Source organism: Erinaceus europaeus, chromosome 17 (genome assembly GCF_950295315.1).
Source record: "Erinaceus europaeus chromosome 17, mEriEur2.1, whole genome shotgun sequence".
Taxonomy (NCBI): Eukaryota; Metazoa; Chordata; class Mammalia; order Eulipotyphla; family Erinaceidae; genus Erinaceus; species Erinaceus europaeus.
Genome location: NC_080178.1, coordinates 57,805,321 through 57,822,137, shown reverse-complemented (window position 1 = coordinate 57,822,137; position 16,817 = coordinate 57,805,321). Strand labels below are relative to the sequence as shown.

The 16,817-nt window shown below is 37.1% G+C and overlaps 1 non-coding gene across 1 annotated transcript; it reads left to right on the top strand.

Annotated features, from left to right (window-relative positions):
- Positions 1-8,364: 8,364 nt before the first annotated feature.
- LOC132534127 (U6 spliceosomal RNA) lies at positions 8,365-8,471 on the top strand. Its single transcript, XR_009545805.1, has one exon. It is a non-coding gene; the product is annotated as a U6 spliceosomal RNA (small nuclear RNA).
- Positions 8,472-16,817: the final 8,346 nt, after the last annotated feature.

Genomic DNA, 16,817 nt, shown 5'->3' with positions numbered 1-16,817 from the left:
GAGGTGGGGCTACGGAACAGCAGCAGCTGTGTTTCTCTCCTCTCTTCTCCCGGAAGAGAGAACTAGTAATACCAAAGGAGACCACCTGGGACTGCAACAGGACAGGAAAAGAAAGACTTCAGGAACCCACCAAATCACTGGTGGGTGCAAACACATGTGGCTCATGGACAGAGAGGAGCATAGGGAGAGATTAAGTGACTGGTAACAGTCCAGCAGTTTACGAGTTGAGACACCACCTCCAGTCTATTTCACCAACAACTGTCAATTTACACAACTGTGAACTCTTTAATTACCTTACTTAGACACAGGTCAATCCAGGCAAGAGTGATTAGTAATTTGAAAAGTACTGAGAGAAGGACCTCATAGCATACTATATAGAATGGTTAAACTAAAAAGAAGGAATACTGGAGAAGTGAACCAGGACAAGAGTCCAGCTAAATGTCCCCAATAGGTTGAAGCACAAAATAATGAGGTCAACAACTAAACATTAGTTAAGGAAATAATCACAGGACTGAGTAAAGAGTTTGAAAGAATTGTCATAAGAAATGCAGAAACAACAAATGAGACTCTGGAAGAAAACACTAATTGTCTCAAGGTTATTAGAGAGCTGAAAGCTGAAATAGCTGAGCTAAGAACACATCTAGCTGAACAAGCTAAAACAGTATCAGAACAGGGTAACAAAATAGATGAATTCCAGAAAACAGTAGAGGGGAGAGAAAATAGAATCAATGAGGCTGAAGACAGAATTAGCAAGATCGAGGATGAATTAGAGATAACTAAAAAAGAAGTAAGAGATCTCAAAAAGAGATTAGAAGATTCTGAAAACAACAAGAGTCCTATGGGATGACTTCGAAAGAAATAGTATATGCATTATTGGCATAGCAGAGGAAGAAAGAGAGGGAGGGGAAGAAAGTATACTTCAGGACATAATTGCTGAAAACTTCTCTAGTCTAGACAACATCAAAGACATTAACAGTTCAAGAAGCCTAGAAGGTCCCAAACACAATTAACCCAGACTTAAAGACACCAAGACACATCATATTTATAGTAGAAAGGAATAAGGATAAAGAAAGAATCCTTGAGGCTGCAAGAGAAAAACAAAGAGGCACCTACAGATGGAAACCCATAAGAATAGCAGCAGACTTTTCCACACAAACACTACAGGCCAGAAGAGAATGGCAAGATATCTATCGAGTGCTCAATGAGAAAGGCTTTCAACCAAGACTACTGTATTCTTCTAGACTGTCATTCAGACTAGATGGAGGCATAAAAACCTTCTCAGACAAGCAACATTTGAAAAGAATCAACTATCACCAAGCCTGCCCTGAAAGAAGTGCTGAAAGCTCTCCTATAAACAGCCAGACCACCATAAATACATTATCTATCAGAACACTCTAAAAATATACAAGAATGGCTTTAATATCTTCAATCTTTGGTATCAATAAATGTCAATGGCCTGAATTCACCTATTAAAAGACACAGAGTAGGAAGGTGGATCAGGAAACACAACCCAACAATATGCTGTTTACGGAAAACCCACCTAACTGAACAAGACAAACACAAACTCAAAGTGAAAGGATGGAAAACTATCATACAAGACAATGACTCACAAAAAAGGACAGGAACAGCTATTCTCTTATCTGACATGGTAGACTGTAAAATAAATAAAATTAAAAAAGGGATGGACACTACTTAATGCTCAGAGGATCAGTCAATCAAGAGGACTTAATAATTATCAGCATCTACGCACCCAATGAGAAACCATCTAAATACATCAAACATCTACTGAAAGAGCTACAGAAATATATTAATAGCAACACAGTAATAGTAGGGGACTTCAACAACCCATTCTCTCAACTTGACAGATCATTCAGGCAGAAAATCAATAGAGACATGAGGGAGCTAAATGAGGATATATTGAATTATTGGACATTTTCAGAGTCATACCGCAATACAAATTCTACTCAAGTACACATGGGTCATTCTCAAGGATAGACCATATGTTAGGCCACAAAGACAGCATCAGTAAATTCAAGAGCATTGAAATCATTCAAAACAACTTCTCAGACCACAGTGGAATGAAACTAACACTTAACAATCATCAAAATATTAGTAATAGTCCCAAAATGTGGAAGTTCAACAGTACACTTATTAACAACTACTAGGTCAAAGAGGAAATAAAGGAAGAAAACAGAATGTTTCGAGAGTTCAATGAAAATGAAGACACAAGCTATCAAAATATTTGTGACACAGCTAAGGCAGTACTGAGAGGGAAGTTCATAGCCATACAAGCACACATTAGGAAACAATAAAAAGCACAAATAAACAGCCTGATTGCACATCTTAAAGACCTAGAAGAAGAAGAAGAACAAAGAAACCCTAAAGCAACCAGAAGGACAGAAATAACTAAAGTTAAGGCAGAAATAAATAACATTGAAAATAAGAAAACCATAGAAATGATCAACAAAAGTAAATGTTGGTTCTTGAAAGAGTGAACAAAATCGACAAACCTTTAGCCAGTCTCACAAAACAAAAAAAGGAAGAACCAAATAAATCGGATCATAAAGGAAAGAGGAGATATCACAACAGACACCCCAGAAATTCAGCATATCATGTCCGACTTCTATGAACAACTCTGTGCCACCAAGCTAGAGAACCTGGAAGAAATAGATTTCCTAGATACCTACGAAATTCCAAAATTAAGTAAAGAGGAACTAGATAATATGAACAGGCCAGTTACAGCTAATGAAATTGATACAGCTATCAAAAAGCTTCCCAAGAATAAAAGTCCTGGACCAGATGGTTTTACAAATGAATTCTACAAAACTTTCAAAGAAGAACTAATACCTCTACTTATAAAAGTCTTCCAGAAGATTGAAGACATCAGAATACTCCCATCCAGCTTTTATGAAGCCAACATCACTTTGATACCAAAAGCAGACAGGGACACAAGCAAAAAAGAAAACTACGGATCAATATCTCTGATGAACATAGATGTGAAAATATTGAACGAAATTCTAGCCAACCAGATACAGCAGTATATTAAAAAGACTGTTCATCATGACCAAATGGGGTTTATCCCAGGGATGCAAGGTTGGTTTAATATACTTAAGTCAATCAACGTGATCCACCACATCAATAAAAGCAAGACCAAAAACCACATGGTCATATCAATAGATGCAGAGAAAGCTTTTGACTAAATACAACATCCCTTTATGATCAAGACACTACAAAAATGGGAATAGATGTTAAATTCCTGAAGATAGTGAAGTCTATATATAGCAAACCTACAGGCAACATCATACTCAGTGGTTAAAAACTGGAAACATTTCCCCTCAGATCAGGTACTAGACAGGGCTGCCCACTATCACCATTACTATTCAACATAGGGTTGGAAGTCCTTCCCATAGCAATCAGGCACGAACAAGTAATTAAAGGGATAAAGATGGAAAGAGAAGTCAAACTGTCTCTATTTGCAGATGATATGATACTACACATAGGAAAATCTAAGGAATCCAGCAAAAAGCTTTTGGAAATCATTAGGCAATACAGTAAGATGTCAGGCTACAAAATTAATATTTAAAAGTCAGTGGCATTCCTCTATACAAACACTAAGTTAGAAGAAGTTCAAATCCAGAAATCACTTCCTTTTACTATAGCAACAAAAACAATAAAATATCTAGGAATAAACCTAACGAAAGAAGTGAAAGACTTGTATACTGAAAATTATGAGTCACTACTCAAGGAAATCGAAAAAGACACAAAGAAGTAGAAAGATATTCCATGTTCATGAGTTGGAAGAATTAACATCATCAAAATGAATATACTACCCAGAGCCATCTAAAAATTTAATGCTGTCCCCATCAAGATCCTACCCTCATTTCTTAGGAGAGTGGAACCAATGCTACAAATGTTTATCTGGAACCAGAGAAGACCTAGAGTTGCCAAAACCATCTTGAAAAGAAAGAACAGAACTGGAGGCATCATACTTCCAGATCTCAAATTGTATTATAGGGCCATTGTCATTGTCATCAAAACTGCTTGGTACTAGAAAATGAATAGACACACTGACAAGTGGAATAGAATTGAGAACCCAGAAGTAAGCCCCCACACCTGTGGACATCTAATCTTTGATAAAGGTGCCCAGACTATTAAATGGGGGAAAGCAGAGTCTCTTCAACAAATGGTGTTGGAAAAAATTAATTGAAACATGCAGAAGAGTGAAACTGAACCACTATATTTCACCAAATACAAAAGTAAGTTCCAAGTGGATCAAGGACTTGGATGTTAGAAAGTATCAGATACTTAGAGGAAAATATTGGCAGAACTCTTTTCCACATAAATTTTAAAGACATCTACAATGAAACTAATCCACTTACAAAGAAGACTAAGGCAAGTATAAACCTACGGGACTACATCAAATTAAAAAGTTTCTGCACAGCAAAAGAAACCACTACCCAAACCAAGAGACCCCTCACAGAATGGGAGAAGATCCTTATATATTAGACAAGAGGCTAATAACCAAAATATATAAAGAGCTTGCCAAACTCAACAAGAAAACAAATAACCCATCCAAAAATGGTGGGAGGACATGGACAGAATATTCAGCACAGAAGAGATCCAAAAGGCCGAGAAACACATGAAAAAATGTTCCAAGACTTTGTCAGAGAAATGCAAATAAAGACAATGAGATACCACTTCACTCCTGTGAGAATGTCATACATTAGAAATGGGGACAGCAGCAAAATGCCGGAGAGGTTGTAGGCTCAAAGGAACCCTCCTGTCCTGCTGGTGGGAATGTAGATTGGTCCAACCTCTGTGGAGAGCAGTCTGGAGAACTCTCAGAAGGCTAGAAATGGACCTACCCTATATTACTGCAGTTCCTCTCCTGGGGATATATCCTAAGGAACCCAACACACCCATCCAAAAAGATCTGTGTACACATTGTTCTTAGCAGCACAATTTGTAATAGCCAAAACCTGGAAGCAACCCAGGTGTCTAACAACAGATGAGTGGCTGAGCAAGTTGTGATATATGTACACAATAGAATACTACTCAGCTATTAAAAATGGTGACTTCACCGTTTTCAGCCAATCTTGATGGACCTTGAAAAATTCATGTAAAGTGAAATAAGTGAGCAACAGAAGGATGAATATGGGATGGTCTCACTCTCAGGCAGAAGTTGAAAAACAAGATCAGAAAAGAAAACAGAAGTAGAACCTGAAATGGAATTGGCATGTTTCGCCAAAGTAAAAGACTCTGGGGTAGGTTGGGGGTCGGGGGAGAATAAAGGTCCAAAAAGGATGACAGAGGACTTAGTGGGGGTTGTATTGTTATGTGGAAAACTGTGAAATGTTATGCATGTACAAACTATTGTATTTACTGTTGAATGTAAAACATTAATTCCCCAATAAAAAATTTTTAAAAAGAAATAAAGTGTGAAATTTTATTATTTTAAAACTGTATAGTCTTTGGCATCCTTCAGAAGGATCTTATCTTCTTTGGTAAAAGTTATAACATCAGGATTCATGCTATGTGATAGAATCAGTGGATTTGTTAGATTTCAGTTAAACCCATTGCCAAACTGGTTTATAGGAATCTCTTGGTATGAGGTGGTATTTTGAACACTTTCATTGTTGGTGGGTAAACTATACATGTGCTCTCATGTAGACTTGTATACTGAAATATAGAGTCACTATTCAAGGAAGTAGAAAGATACATAACAAAGTGGAAAGATATTCTGTTTTCATGGATTTGAAGGATTAGCATGATCAAAATGAATAGTCTACTCAGAACAATATACAAATTTAATTTAATCCCCATCAATGTCCCACCAATTTTAAGGAAAATAATAAAAGCTGCAAACACTTATCTGGAACCAGAGAATACCTAGACTCACCAAAATCTTAAGGAAAAAAAAAAAGCCAGAACTAGAAGCATCACATTCCTATATCTCAAACTATATCATAGGGATTTTGTAATCAAAACTGTCTGGTACTGGAACAAGATTAGATACAGTGACCAGTGAAATAGAATTGAGAGTCATAAATAAGCCCCCACACTTATGGACATGTAAATTTTGACAAGGGTACCAAACTATTAAATGGAGAAAGTAGGGTCTCTTCAATAAATGGTGCTGGGAAAACTAGGATGAAATGTGCAGAAGAATGAAACTGAACCACTACATTTCACTACACACAAAGTAAATTCCAAATGGATCAACATCTTGGATGTTAGATCAGAAACTATAGAATACTTAGAGGAAAACATTGCAGCACTCTATTCCATCTAAATTTGATAGGTATCTTCAATGATACAAACCCAATTTCCTGGAAGACTAAAACAAAAATAAGCGAATAGGATTACATCAAATTAAAATTCTTTTGCACAACAAAATAAGCTACTACCCAAACAAAAAGACTCATTTCAGAATGGAAGAAGACCAGACAAAAGAGTCATAATCAAAATATATAAAGAGCTCACCAAACTCAGCAACAACAACAAAAAAATAAATAAATGAGTCCATCAAAAGTTACGGAGAGGATATGAACAATATATTCACCAAAGAGACCAAAACCAACAGACATGAATAAATACTTGAAGCCATTGATTTTTGGAAAAATTCAAATAAAGACAACAATGAGATACCACTTAACTCCTGTGAGAATGTCATACATCAGAAAGGACAGGAACAATAAATGCTGGAGAAGCTGTGGGGGCAAAGGAACCTTCTTTACTGCTGGTGAGAATGTAAATTGGTCCAACCCCCGTGGAGAGCAGTCTGGAGAAATCTCTGATAGCTAGAAATGGGCCTATCCTATGACCTGGCAATTGCTGTCCTGGGGATATATCCTAAGAAACCAAAGACACTCATCCCCAAAGATCTGTGTATACCTATGTTCATAGCAGCACACATTTTAATAGCCAAAACCTGGGAGCAACCTTGGTGTCCAAAAACAGATGAGTGACTGAGTAAGTTGTAGTCTATATACACAATAGAATATGACTCTGCTATTAAAAATATTGAATTCACCTTCTTCCCGTCACCTTAGATGGATCTTAACAGGAATCCTTTTAAGTGAGCTAAGCCAGAAATAGAAGGATGAAAACTGGATGCTCTCACTCATATCAGTTGAGAAATGAGAAAAGAAAGGGAAACACAAAGCAGAACTTGGAATTGGTTTGGGTTTGATGTATTGCACCAAGGTTTAGGAGTCTGGGGGTGGGGGAGGGTTCAGGTTTTGGAGCATGATGTGTAGAGGAGGACCTAGATGGGAGCTTAGAGTGGGAAAGGGCAGGGGGTAGAAAAAAAGAGAGAGACATACACACCTGCAGCATTGCTTCAGCACTTGTGAAGCTTCCTCTGCATATGTGGACTGGGGAATTGAACCCAGGTCCTTGCGCATTGTTAACTTTAATAAAATAGAGTCTCGTGATCTGTAGGGTTGGTTGTACAGAAATATTTAGATTAAAAAGAGAATTTCTAATGTGCAGATGTAATCTTACCTTTACTATTTCCACTAATACATATTGTCTCTTAGCTGTGATGGATATTTTGGATAATTTCTTACTTACTGTTGAACTACTGCTCTGTTAAATTCATTAAATTAAATTATGGGCTGTGAGCAAATAAATATTTCTTTCACTCAGCATTCCCCCTCAGATCAGGTACTATACAGGGCTACCCACTGTCACCATTACTATTCAACACAGTGTTGGAAGTTCTTGCCATAGCAATCAGGCAGGGGCAAGATATTAAAGGAGTACAGACTGGAAGAGAAGAAATCAAGCTCACTATTTGCAGATGATATTATAGTATACATAGAAAACTTAAAGAATCCAGCAGGAAGCTCTTGGAAATTATCAGGCTATATCGTAAGGTATCAGGCTTCAAAATTAACATACAAAAGTCAGTGGCATTCCTCTATGCAAACACTAAGGTAGCAGAAGAAGAAATCCAGAAATCAGTTCCTTTTATTATAGCAACAAAAACAACAAAATAACTAGAAATAAACATAACAAAGGTAGTGAAAGACTTGTATACTGAAAATTATGAGTCAATATTCAATAAATAGAAAAATATACAAAAAGTGGAAAGATATCTCATATTCATGGTTTGGAAGAATTAACATCATCAAAATGAATATACTACTCAGAGCCATATACCAATTTAATACTATCCCATCAAGATCACACCCAATATTTTTTTAAGAAAATAGAACAAAAGCTACAAATGTTTATCTGGAACCAGAAAAGACCTAGAACTGCCAAAACTATATTTAGAAGAAAGAACAGAACTGGAGGCATCAGAGTCCTAGATCTCAAATTGTATTATAGGGTCATTGTCATCAAAACCCCACTTGGGTGCTTGCTTTGGAAGCACATATCCTAAAATTGGAATGATACAGAGGAAATTAGCATGGGTCCTGTGCAAGGATGGCACACAAATTCATGAAGCGTTCCACATTTTTTCCAGTATAAGATTATGGTAAAGACACTAAAAATAACAACAACAACAAACGCTACTTGGTACTGGAACATAAATAGACACACTGACTAGTAGAATAGAATTGAGAGTCCAGAATTAAGCCCCCACACCTATGGGCATCTAATCTTTGACAGAGGTGCACAGACTCGTAAATGAGGAAAGAAGAGTCTCTTCAAGAAATAGTGTTGGAAAAATTGTGTTGAAACATGCAGAAGAATGAAACTGAACCACTATATTTCACCAAATACAAAAGTAAGGTCCAAGTGGATCAAGGACTTGGATGTTAGACCAGAAACTATCAAATACTTAGAGGAAAATATTGGCAGAACTCTTTTCCACCTAAATTTTAAAGGCATCTTCGGTGGTATAAATCTAATTACAAAGAATACTAAAACAAACAACAAACAAATAGGACTACATCAAATTAAAAAGCTTCTGCACAGCAAAAGAAACCACCACCCAAACAAAGAGACTCCTTACAGAATGGGAGACGATCTTCACATGCCATATATCATGAAGGAGGTTAATAACCAAAATATCACCAAATTCAGCAACAAAAAAGCAAATGAACCCATCCAAAAATGGGCAGAGGATATGAACAGAGAATTCACTACAGAAGAGATCCAAAAGGCTGACAAACATATGAAAAAAAAATGCTCCAAGTCACTGATTGTCAGAGAAATGCAAAGACAACAATGAGATGCCACTTTACTCCTGTGAGAATGTCATACATCAGAAAAGGTATCAGCAACAAATGATGGAAAGGTTGTGCGAGCAAAGGAACCCTCTGCACTGCTGGTGGGAATGTCAATTGGTCCAACCCCTGTGGAAAGCAGTCGGGAGAATTCTCAGAAGCTTAGAAATAGACCTACCCCGTGACCCTGCAAATCCTCTCCTGGGGATATATCCTAAGGAACCCAACACACCCATCCAAAAATATGTGTGTATACCTATGTTTATAGCACACAATTTATAATAGCCAAAACCTGGAAGCAACCCAGGTGTCCAACAGTAGAAGAGTGGCTGAGTAAGTTATGGTATATATACATAATGGAATACTACTCAGCTATTAAAAATCATGAAATCGGGAGTCGGGTGGTAGTGCAGCAGGTTAAGTGCAGATGACACAAAGCACAAGGAGGAGTAAGGACCCCGGTTCGAGCCTCTGGTTCCCCACCTGCAGGGGAGTCACTTCACAGACGGTGAAGCAGGTCTGCAGGTGTCTGTCTGTCTCTCCCCCTTTCAATCTTCCCCTCCTCTCTCCATTTCTCTCTGTCCTATCCGACAATAACAACATCAATAACGACAATAATAACTACAACAATAAAACAACAAAGGCAACAAAAGGAAATAAATAAGTATTAAAAAATGGTGAATTCATCTTCTTCACCTCTTCTTGAATGAAGCTTGAATGAATCATGTTAAGTGAGATCAGCCAGAAAGGAATGGATATGGGATGATCCGACTCACATACGGGAGTTGAAAAACAAGATCAGAAGGGAAATCATAAAGCAGAACTTGGATTGGAATTTGTGCATTGCACGAAAGTAAAAGACTCTGGGGGGTGGGGTGCGTTCAGGCCCTAGAACATGATGGCAGAGGAGGACCTAGAAGGGGTTCAATTGTTATTCGGAAAAGTGAGAAATGTCATGCATGTGCAAACTATTGTATTTTACCATTGACTGTAAATCATCAATCTCCCAATAAAGAAATTAAAGAAAAAAGATTTCTTTCACTCAAATTGTTTTAGTGTATCATAAAATTGAGGGAGGGTAGCAATTGCCTTTTGTTAGTCCTACTATGTACCTGGTTCCTGCTCATATTCTCAAAATATGTTGTCCCAGCTACTTCTTTTATATTTCTAAAGTGAAAATTTCAAATTAAGTGTAATGTAGTCAAAAGAGCCTTTGAATCTTTTTTACTCTAATTTCAAAAATGTTTTATTCAAACTTAGTTCTATCCATGTATAAAATTGTATCCCTTTTTCTCTCATTTATACTTGCTCCACATTTTATTTTGTGCAGGCAGTGTTTATAAACTGTCCTATTTCTTTTTCTTTTCACTATTAAAAAAAAAGGCATCACAGCGCAGATGCAATGCTTAGCTGTACGCAAATAGGCCAAATCTTACAAATTGGTCAAGTGGCTATGTCTTCCAAGACACAGGTAGATGATGTTATTCTCCTAAATTGCTCAGCTGTGGTTTAAGAACATGCATTTACAATTACAGAAGCCAGACCTTCCACCCTCTGCAACCCACAATGACCCTGGATCCATACTCCCAGAGAGATAAAGAATGGGAAGGCTATCAGGGGGAGGGGGTGGGATGTGGAGATCGGGTTATGGGAATTGTGCGGAATTGTACCCCTCTCATTCTATGGTTTTGTTAATGTCTCCTTTCTTAAATAATAATTTAAAAAAGAACATGCATTTACTTTGTTGAACTGTGATCTCTGTATCCTGAGTTTACTTCAGTTTTTACTTTTTGAATAAGATTTTTTTCTTTTGGAGTTTCTCCAGTTTGACAGGCTTTGTTCTAGAGGTTGAGCCTTCAGTGATGAAGTAAACAGACAATGATATATTCTGTCAAGGAGAAACAGGAGCAAAGCAAATGAAAAAGCAACAAACATGATTGCAGTTTCCACTTTAAATGACAAAAGACTAAAGTTGACAATATTGTAGAAAGGTGAGTGTGAATGCAATTAAGACCAGACAAGTAGGGGCCACATAGTGAGACACTCAGTATAGCGCCCATGCCACAATTGAGCAAGGACCCAGGTTCAAGCTTGTGGTCCCCAACTGCAGGGCAAAGGCTTCAGGAAAAATGAAACAGTGTCTTCTTTTTTGATCTACCTGCTTATCTCCCCATCCCCTGTCATTTTTCTCACTGTCTCTATTCAAAATTAAATAAATAAAATAAAATGTTAAAAAAATAGTAGAAAATAATGAACCTACCATCTGGGGAAAGTCAAACCTGAAGTGAGATCTGAATGATTAGTTATGTCAATGAGGTAGAGATTTGGTGAAGAAGATCCCAGACTCTGGGGAATAGCAGGTGCAAATGTCTTGTGATAGGAGGGAATATACTGAGGGATTCTTTACAGGTCCGTGCGACTGAGACATATTAAAAGGAAGAAATACTGGTAAGAGGAGAGAGCAGAAGACAGGAAACTCAAATTGTTGCCTGGGAGCCTGGATGTATCTTACTCATGTGCATGGTGTCATCTGATTTAGTTATTTGAAAACATTCTTCTAAATAGTGAAGCACATGAGGAAAGCAATTAGATTATTTTTTATTTAGTTTTTTCAAGATAGAGACAGAGAGGGGGGGGGGGAACACCAAAGCTTCTTTCTTTTAGCTGTGAGGGCTGAATTTGAACCTGGGTTTCTTACATAGCAAGAGAGCGTACTACTCAAGTGAGCTATTTTGTAGTCCCATCAGTTAAAGTACTGATATAGTCTACATAGCAAGGAATGATGATTCTTCCCTATTGTTGAATCCCAAATAGGAGAAATTCAACACAAATTAACAGTATTTTTTGGTGATTCAAAAAGAAGAAGAAATGCGTGAACAGTATTAACGGTACTTCATATAGTTGTTCAGATGGTGGTTGAAGGTCTCATATGCCCTAGATGTTTACAATTTATGTTGGTGTTCTTGCAATGAAAGTGGCTGTAAAGGGTTCCTGCTGTAAAGTGAACTTCACGTCAACCTTAAGGATTTCACTTCTTCTTCTTCTAGCGTTTGCCCTTCTTCCACAGCCAGTCAAAAGCATCAGGTTGAGCCTGATGTAAAGTTTCGAGACCTCCTTTGAATCTGGAGAGGTGGCAGTCGTTGACTATGTGGGTCATAGTCTGTCTGTAGCCGCAGGGGCAGTTCGGGTCGTCTCTTGCTCCCCAGCGATGGAACATAGCGGTGCACCGGCCATGGCCTGTTCGATAGCGATTGAGGAGGGCCCAATCATAACTTAGATGCAGGCATTGCAGGGTTGAGCTAGGGAACCTGAATTTCAACTTGTTTTGAGGACAACTGATAGGCTGCTTGCTTTCTCATGGGCACAACACAGATTTGAGCATAGCTTTCACCACCCCACTGAATGAGGTTTGAGTGCTGTGGTGTCTTTCTCCTCCTCTTCCTCCTCCTTCTCCTTCTTTCTGTCTCTTTTCATCTGAAAAAGTCACACAGAGAAGTAAATCCTTGTAATAAACATATTAGCTGTGTGGGATAGTAAATGTTAACTATACTTTTTTGCAATTGCCTCTCTGCTGGACATAGGCATTGGCAGGTCAATCCATACCCCCAGCCTCTTTAATTATTATTAGTGATTTAATAATAATCAACAAGATTGTGGGATAAGAGGGATACAACTCCATACAGTTCCCACCAACAGAGTTCCATATTCCATACCCTCTATCGGAACATTGCCACCAAGTTTATCACTGGGGCTTAGCGCTGGTGGTCATTATTTGTTTTCTTTCCTTCCTCCCTTCCTTCCTTATTTCCTTCCTTCCTTCCTTCCTTCCTTCCTTCCTTCCTTCCTTCCTTCCTTCCTTTCATCCTTCCTCCCTTCCTTCCTTATTTCCTTCCTTCCTTCTTTCCTTCCTTATTTCCTTCCTTCCTCCCTCCCTTCCTTCCTTCCTTCCTTCCTTCCTTCCTTCCTTCCTTCCTTCCTTCCTTCCTTCCTTTTCTATTGTATTTGATAAAAAGAAATTGAGAGGAGAGTGGGAGGCAGAGAGAGAGGAAGATAGAGAAACATGGAGACCTGCTTTACTGCTTGTGAAGTATCCTCCCTGTAGATGGGAAATGGGGTTCAACCTCTTCCTCTTGTGTGCTCAACCAGATGTGTTACTGCCACCACCATCATCCCACCCCCGACACACACACCTTGGTTTTTAATGAAGCTCAACCCACAAAATGTTTGCAGTATTCCCAGCAGTAAGGATTATCCTGTGTTAACCTTTTCCTTTGAGTGCAGTTGGACTTGTAAATATCACCGCCAACCTTAATTAGCTCACATTACATACAACTGACCTAGCAGATCAGAGACAAACTATTCTGGCTTTGAAGAATTTGGTGGCCATATTGAAAATATGCCATATAACTGGTATTTGCAGGCATACTCTAGGAGATAAGATCAATTCCTGGTTTGAGGATAACAAGAAAATGGAAACTTTAATCTTGTAGTTGCCAGAAATTGAGCTCTGCCAACAACCAGAATGAGTTGAAAGAGAACTCCCAAACCTAGATGTTTATGAAATCGTTAGCTGACATCTTGATTTATCTTGTAAGACCTTCAGCATAAAATTTAGCTACTCTGCTCAGGCTTTTGACTTGCACAAACATTTGTGAAAATAAATGGGTTTAGAAAATAAATGGACATTTTTGCAAGCTGCAGTAGTTGTGGTAATCCGTTACACAGTGATAGAGAGCAAATGCTCCCTTGTTATTTATCATTTGTCTTTTGATGTATTTTATTCAGTACCTCTCACTTTGTTTCCTCTGTCTTTGACAATGCAATACTCAAATATAAAAACCTGTTTGGTATATCTGCACAGAAGCCCAATATTCTGTGATCAACCCCTGTCTGCACAGAACTGAAATTTCAGGTTTGCACATTAATGTGTCCCTATCTGCTAACCACCTTGTACATGTGTCGTTTGACTAACATCTCAAGTAGGGCTTTATAATTAATTTTTCTGGGCTCTTATCTTGACCAAAGATATGTATTAGTTTTTGTATTTCTGTCTTTATTAGCTTATATATATTTTTTCCAACAGTAAAGCTCATTTACTTATTACTAGCCCAGAGAGATAATCACTCTGGTCTCTCTCTTCTATTTCTTTGTTCTTACTAGTTCATTAAAAAATCTCAGGCAAATTTAGAAATGTTTCAAAGACTTACATTTCATTATAAAGTCCAAGCATTTTATCTGTGGAAACTAAAAAGGGACAAATTGATTTTAAGTAAAGATCTAAAGTGCCTTTCTCAAATGTATAGACTGAATTAATATACTTTTCATTTACTTCTCTTAGTTATTTAGATTCCACTGTCTATCCAGAACTCAGCGAATGAATGGAAACTAATTTACAATAGGAATAAAAGATCATAGATAAAAAGTCTTTTAGAAAAGAGCTATTAGCGAATTCTATGAAAGGAAAGGTCTCACCTGAGTGATGAAGCTGAAGGGTTGTCATTCCACACCTGAAGTCTCTGGACACAGTCTGAAAATAAATAAATAAATAAATAAATAAATAAATAAATAAATAAATTAGCAAGACCTTAAAAGGTTGCTAATTAGCAAGACCTTAAAAAGTGGTTGCTTTGCAGGAAATAGAGAGTTATGATTATTCCTCCAATGATAAATGTTTCACAGCATTCACACTATACTGCAGTCCTCTACATAAACACTTTTTCTTGTTTCAAAAACAAGAGCTATTAGCACTTCTTTCTCACACGTTTAAAGAAAAATAATAACTAGTGTAGCCACAGGCCCTTTGGAATATAACTAAAATATGCCTACTAGCTATCTGCAAACCCTCCCCCAACTCTTTATCTGCACTACTCCAGTCTTTAAATTCATGATTAGTCAACAACCAGTGAGCCTGTGGTGACCTGGTGACTATATAAGAGGCAGTTCTGGTTGTGACTTTGACTGGTGAGATCACAAATACAGATTCAGTTGTTCCATGCCTATACTTCTGGTAACCAATAATATAAAAGGATATGCAATCACTGCTTCCAGTCACTACATTTGTGTTGGCTTCACGTACAACATTAGCAAAGCAATAAATAGGAACTGACTTCAGCTTATTGGTTTATGTTTGGGGTAGTAGACCGCTGGTTTGGCTTCATGCTTTATTGGAGAAAAATAAAATGAATAGCTCTAATGACAAACAAGCAAAAGATAAAAATTTAAAAAAAACAACTATAGACTAATAGCAAAGTGATACATTAGGTATCCTGTAATAAGGGGTATTGCAATTTGTGGAGTCATTCAGAAATATAGTACAGTGCTTAGTCCATGAAAAGAGAAAGTAATTATTAAAATAATTATTATTTCTTAAACTATTATTTATTATTAGAAATTGATATATTTCACACAAGAAACACATTGCAAAGCTTTATAAAAAATGTAAGGATGTAATCTTACAATACTAGTTTGTATATTTAGTTTCTTCATTTGGAATTAGGCTTAAACACAGATATACAGTAGACACATCAATGGTTAGAAAAGTTAATATTGAACACATGCTATTCCAGGATTAGATTTTTAAAAATAACTTATTAATCACAGTAACTAATCAAAGTGTCTGACTAAACTTAGTTATAAGAGTAAATAAAATTGGGTAGTGTTCACATGTTACTATGTGCCCAGGATGGGGGGAGCAACTTCAGGAGCAATGGAAGCAGTACTGCAAGTGTCTCTCTGTCTTCTCCTTCTTTTCCTATTCTCTCTGTCTCTTTTCCTCTAATTTAAAAAGAAAGAAAAGAGGAGAAATGACTACTAGGAACAATGGAACTGTGTAGGCACTAAGTCCTAGTGGTAATCCTAGTGGCAAAAAAAAAAAAGGAATATGGATAAATAAAACTGTCTCATATAAATGACATATGCAGAATAGTTTGAAAGAGAATTTAATTTTACTTTCATTATTAGTATGTTGAGGTAGGTCTCATGTTTACTCCAGCAACCTGGTAATCAAATATAAAATCATTCTCCAGAGAAATAAACAGACTCTTATTCTGGGTCACATTTCTAGGTAAAGAAAACTATCCTCAGTCTCATGCCCACTCCCATACCAGGCAAGGACAGATTTTCTCAAAGGACAGCATAATTCTTAAAGGCAAATACCATGAAACTAATAGATTTTGGAGATTTTTTTTGTCACCTCCAGACTCACATTTTAATGGGGGGTGAGAAATGAATATATTTATGATACAAGTGGTCAATGCAAATATAAATGCACTAATATTTGCAGTGTGCATTGCTCTTACAATTTTGATTTTCTACACACACACACACACACACAGGTAGAAGTGTTACATAATATTAGTTTACTTTGCATAATGCTAAATTTTCTTGAAAATTTTCTCATTTGTAAAAGAATAATTAGTGATTTAAAAAGGAAGAGAGTTCTTCATAAGTGCTTCTATAAAGTCAATTTATTCAAGTAAAAATATAAATTCTGTATAGTGATGGAAAAATTTTGTCATCACAAGAGGCTTATACTTTGAATAGCTATGCTTACTTTTAGTTAATTTTACCTTTCATGTAAGTACCATGTATATAAAACAGGGAAGTCGATAGTGGGTACTACCCTTGTTGCTGGGA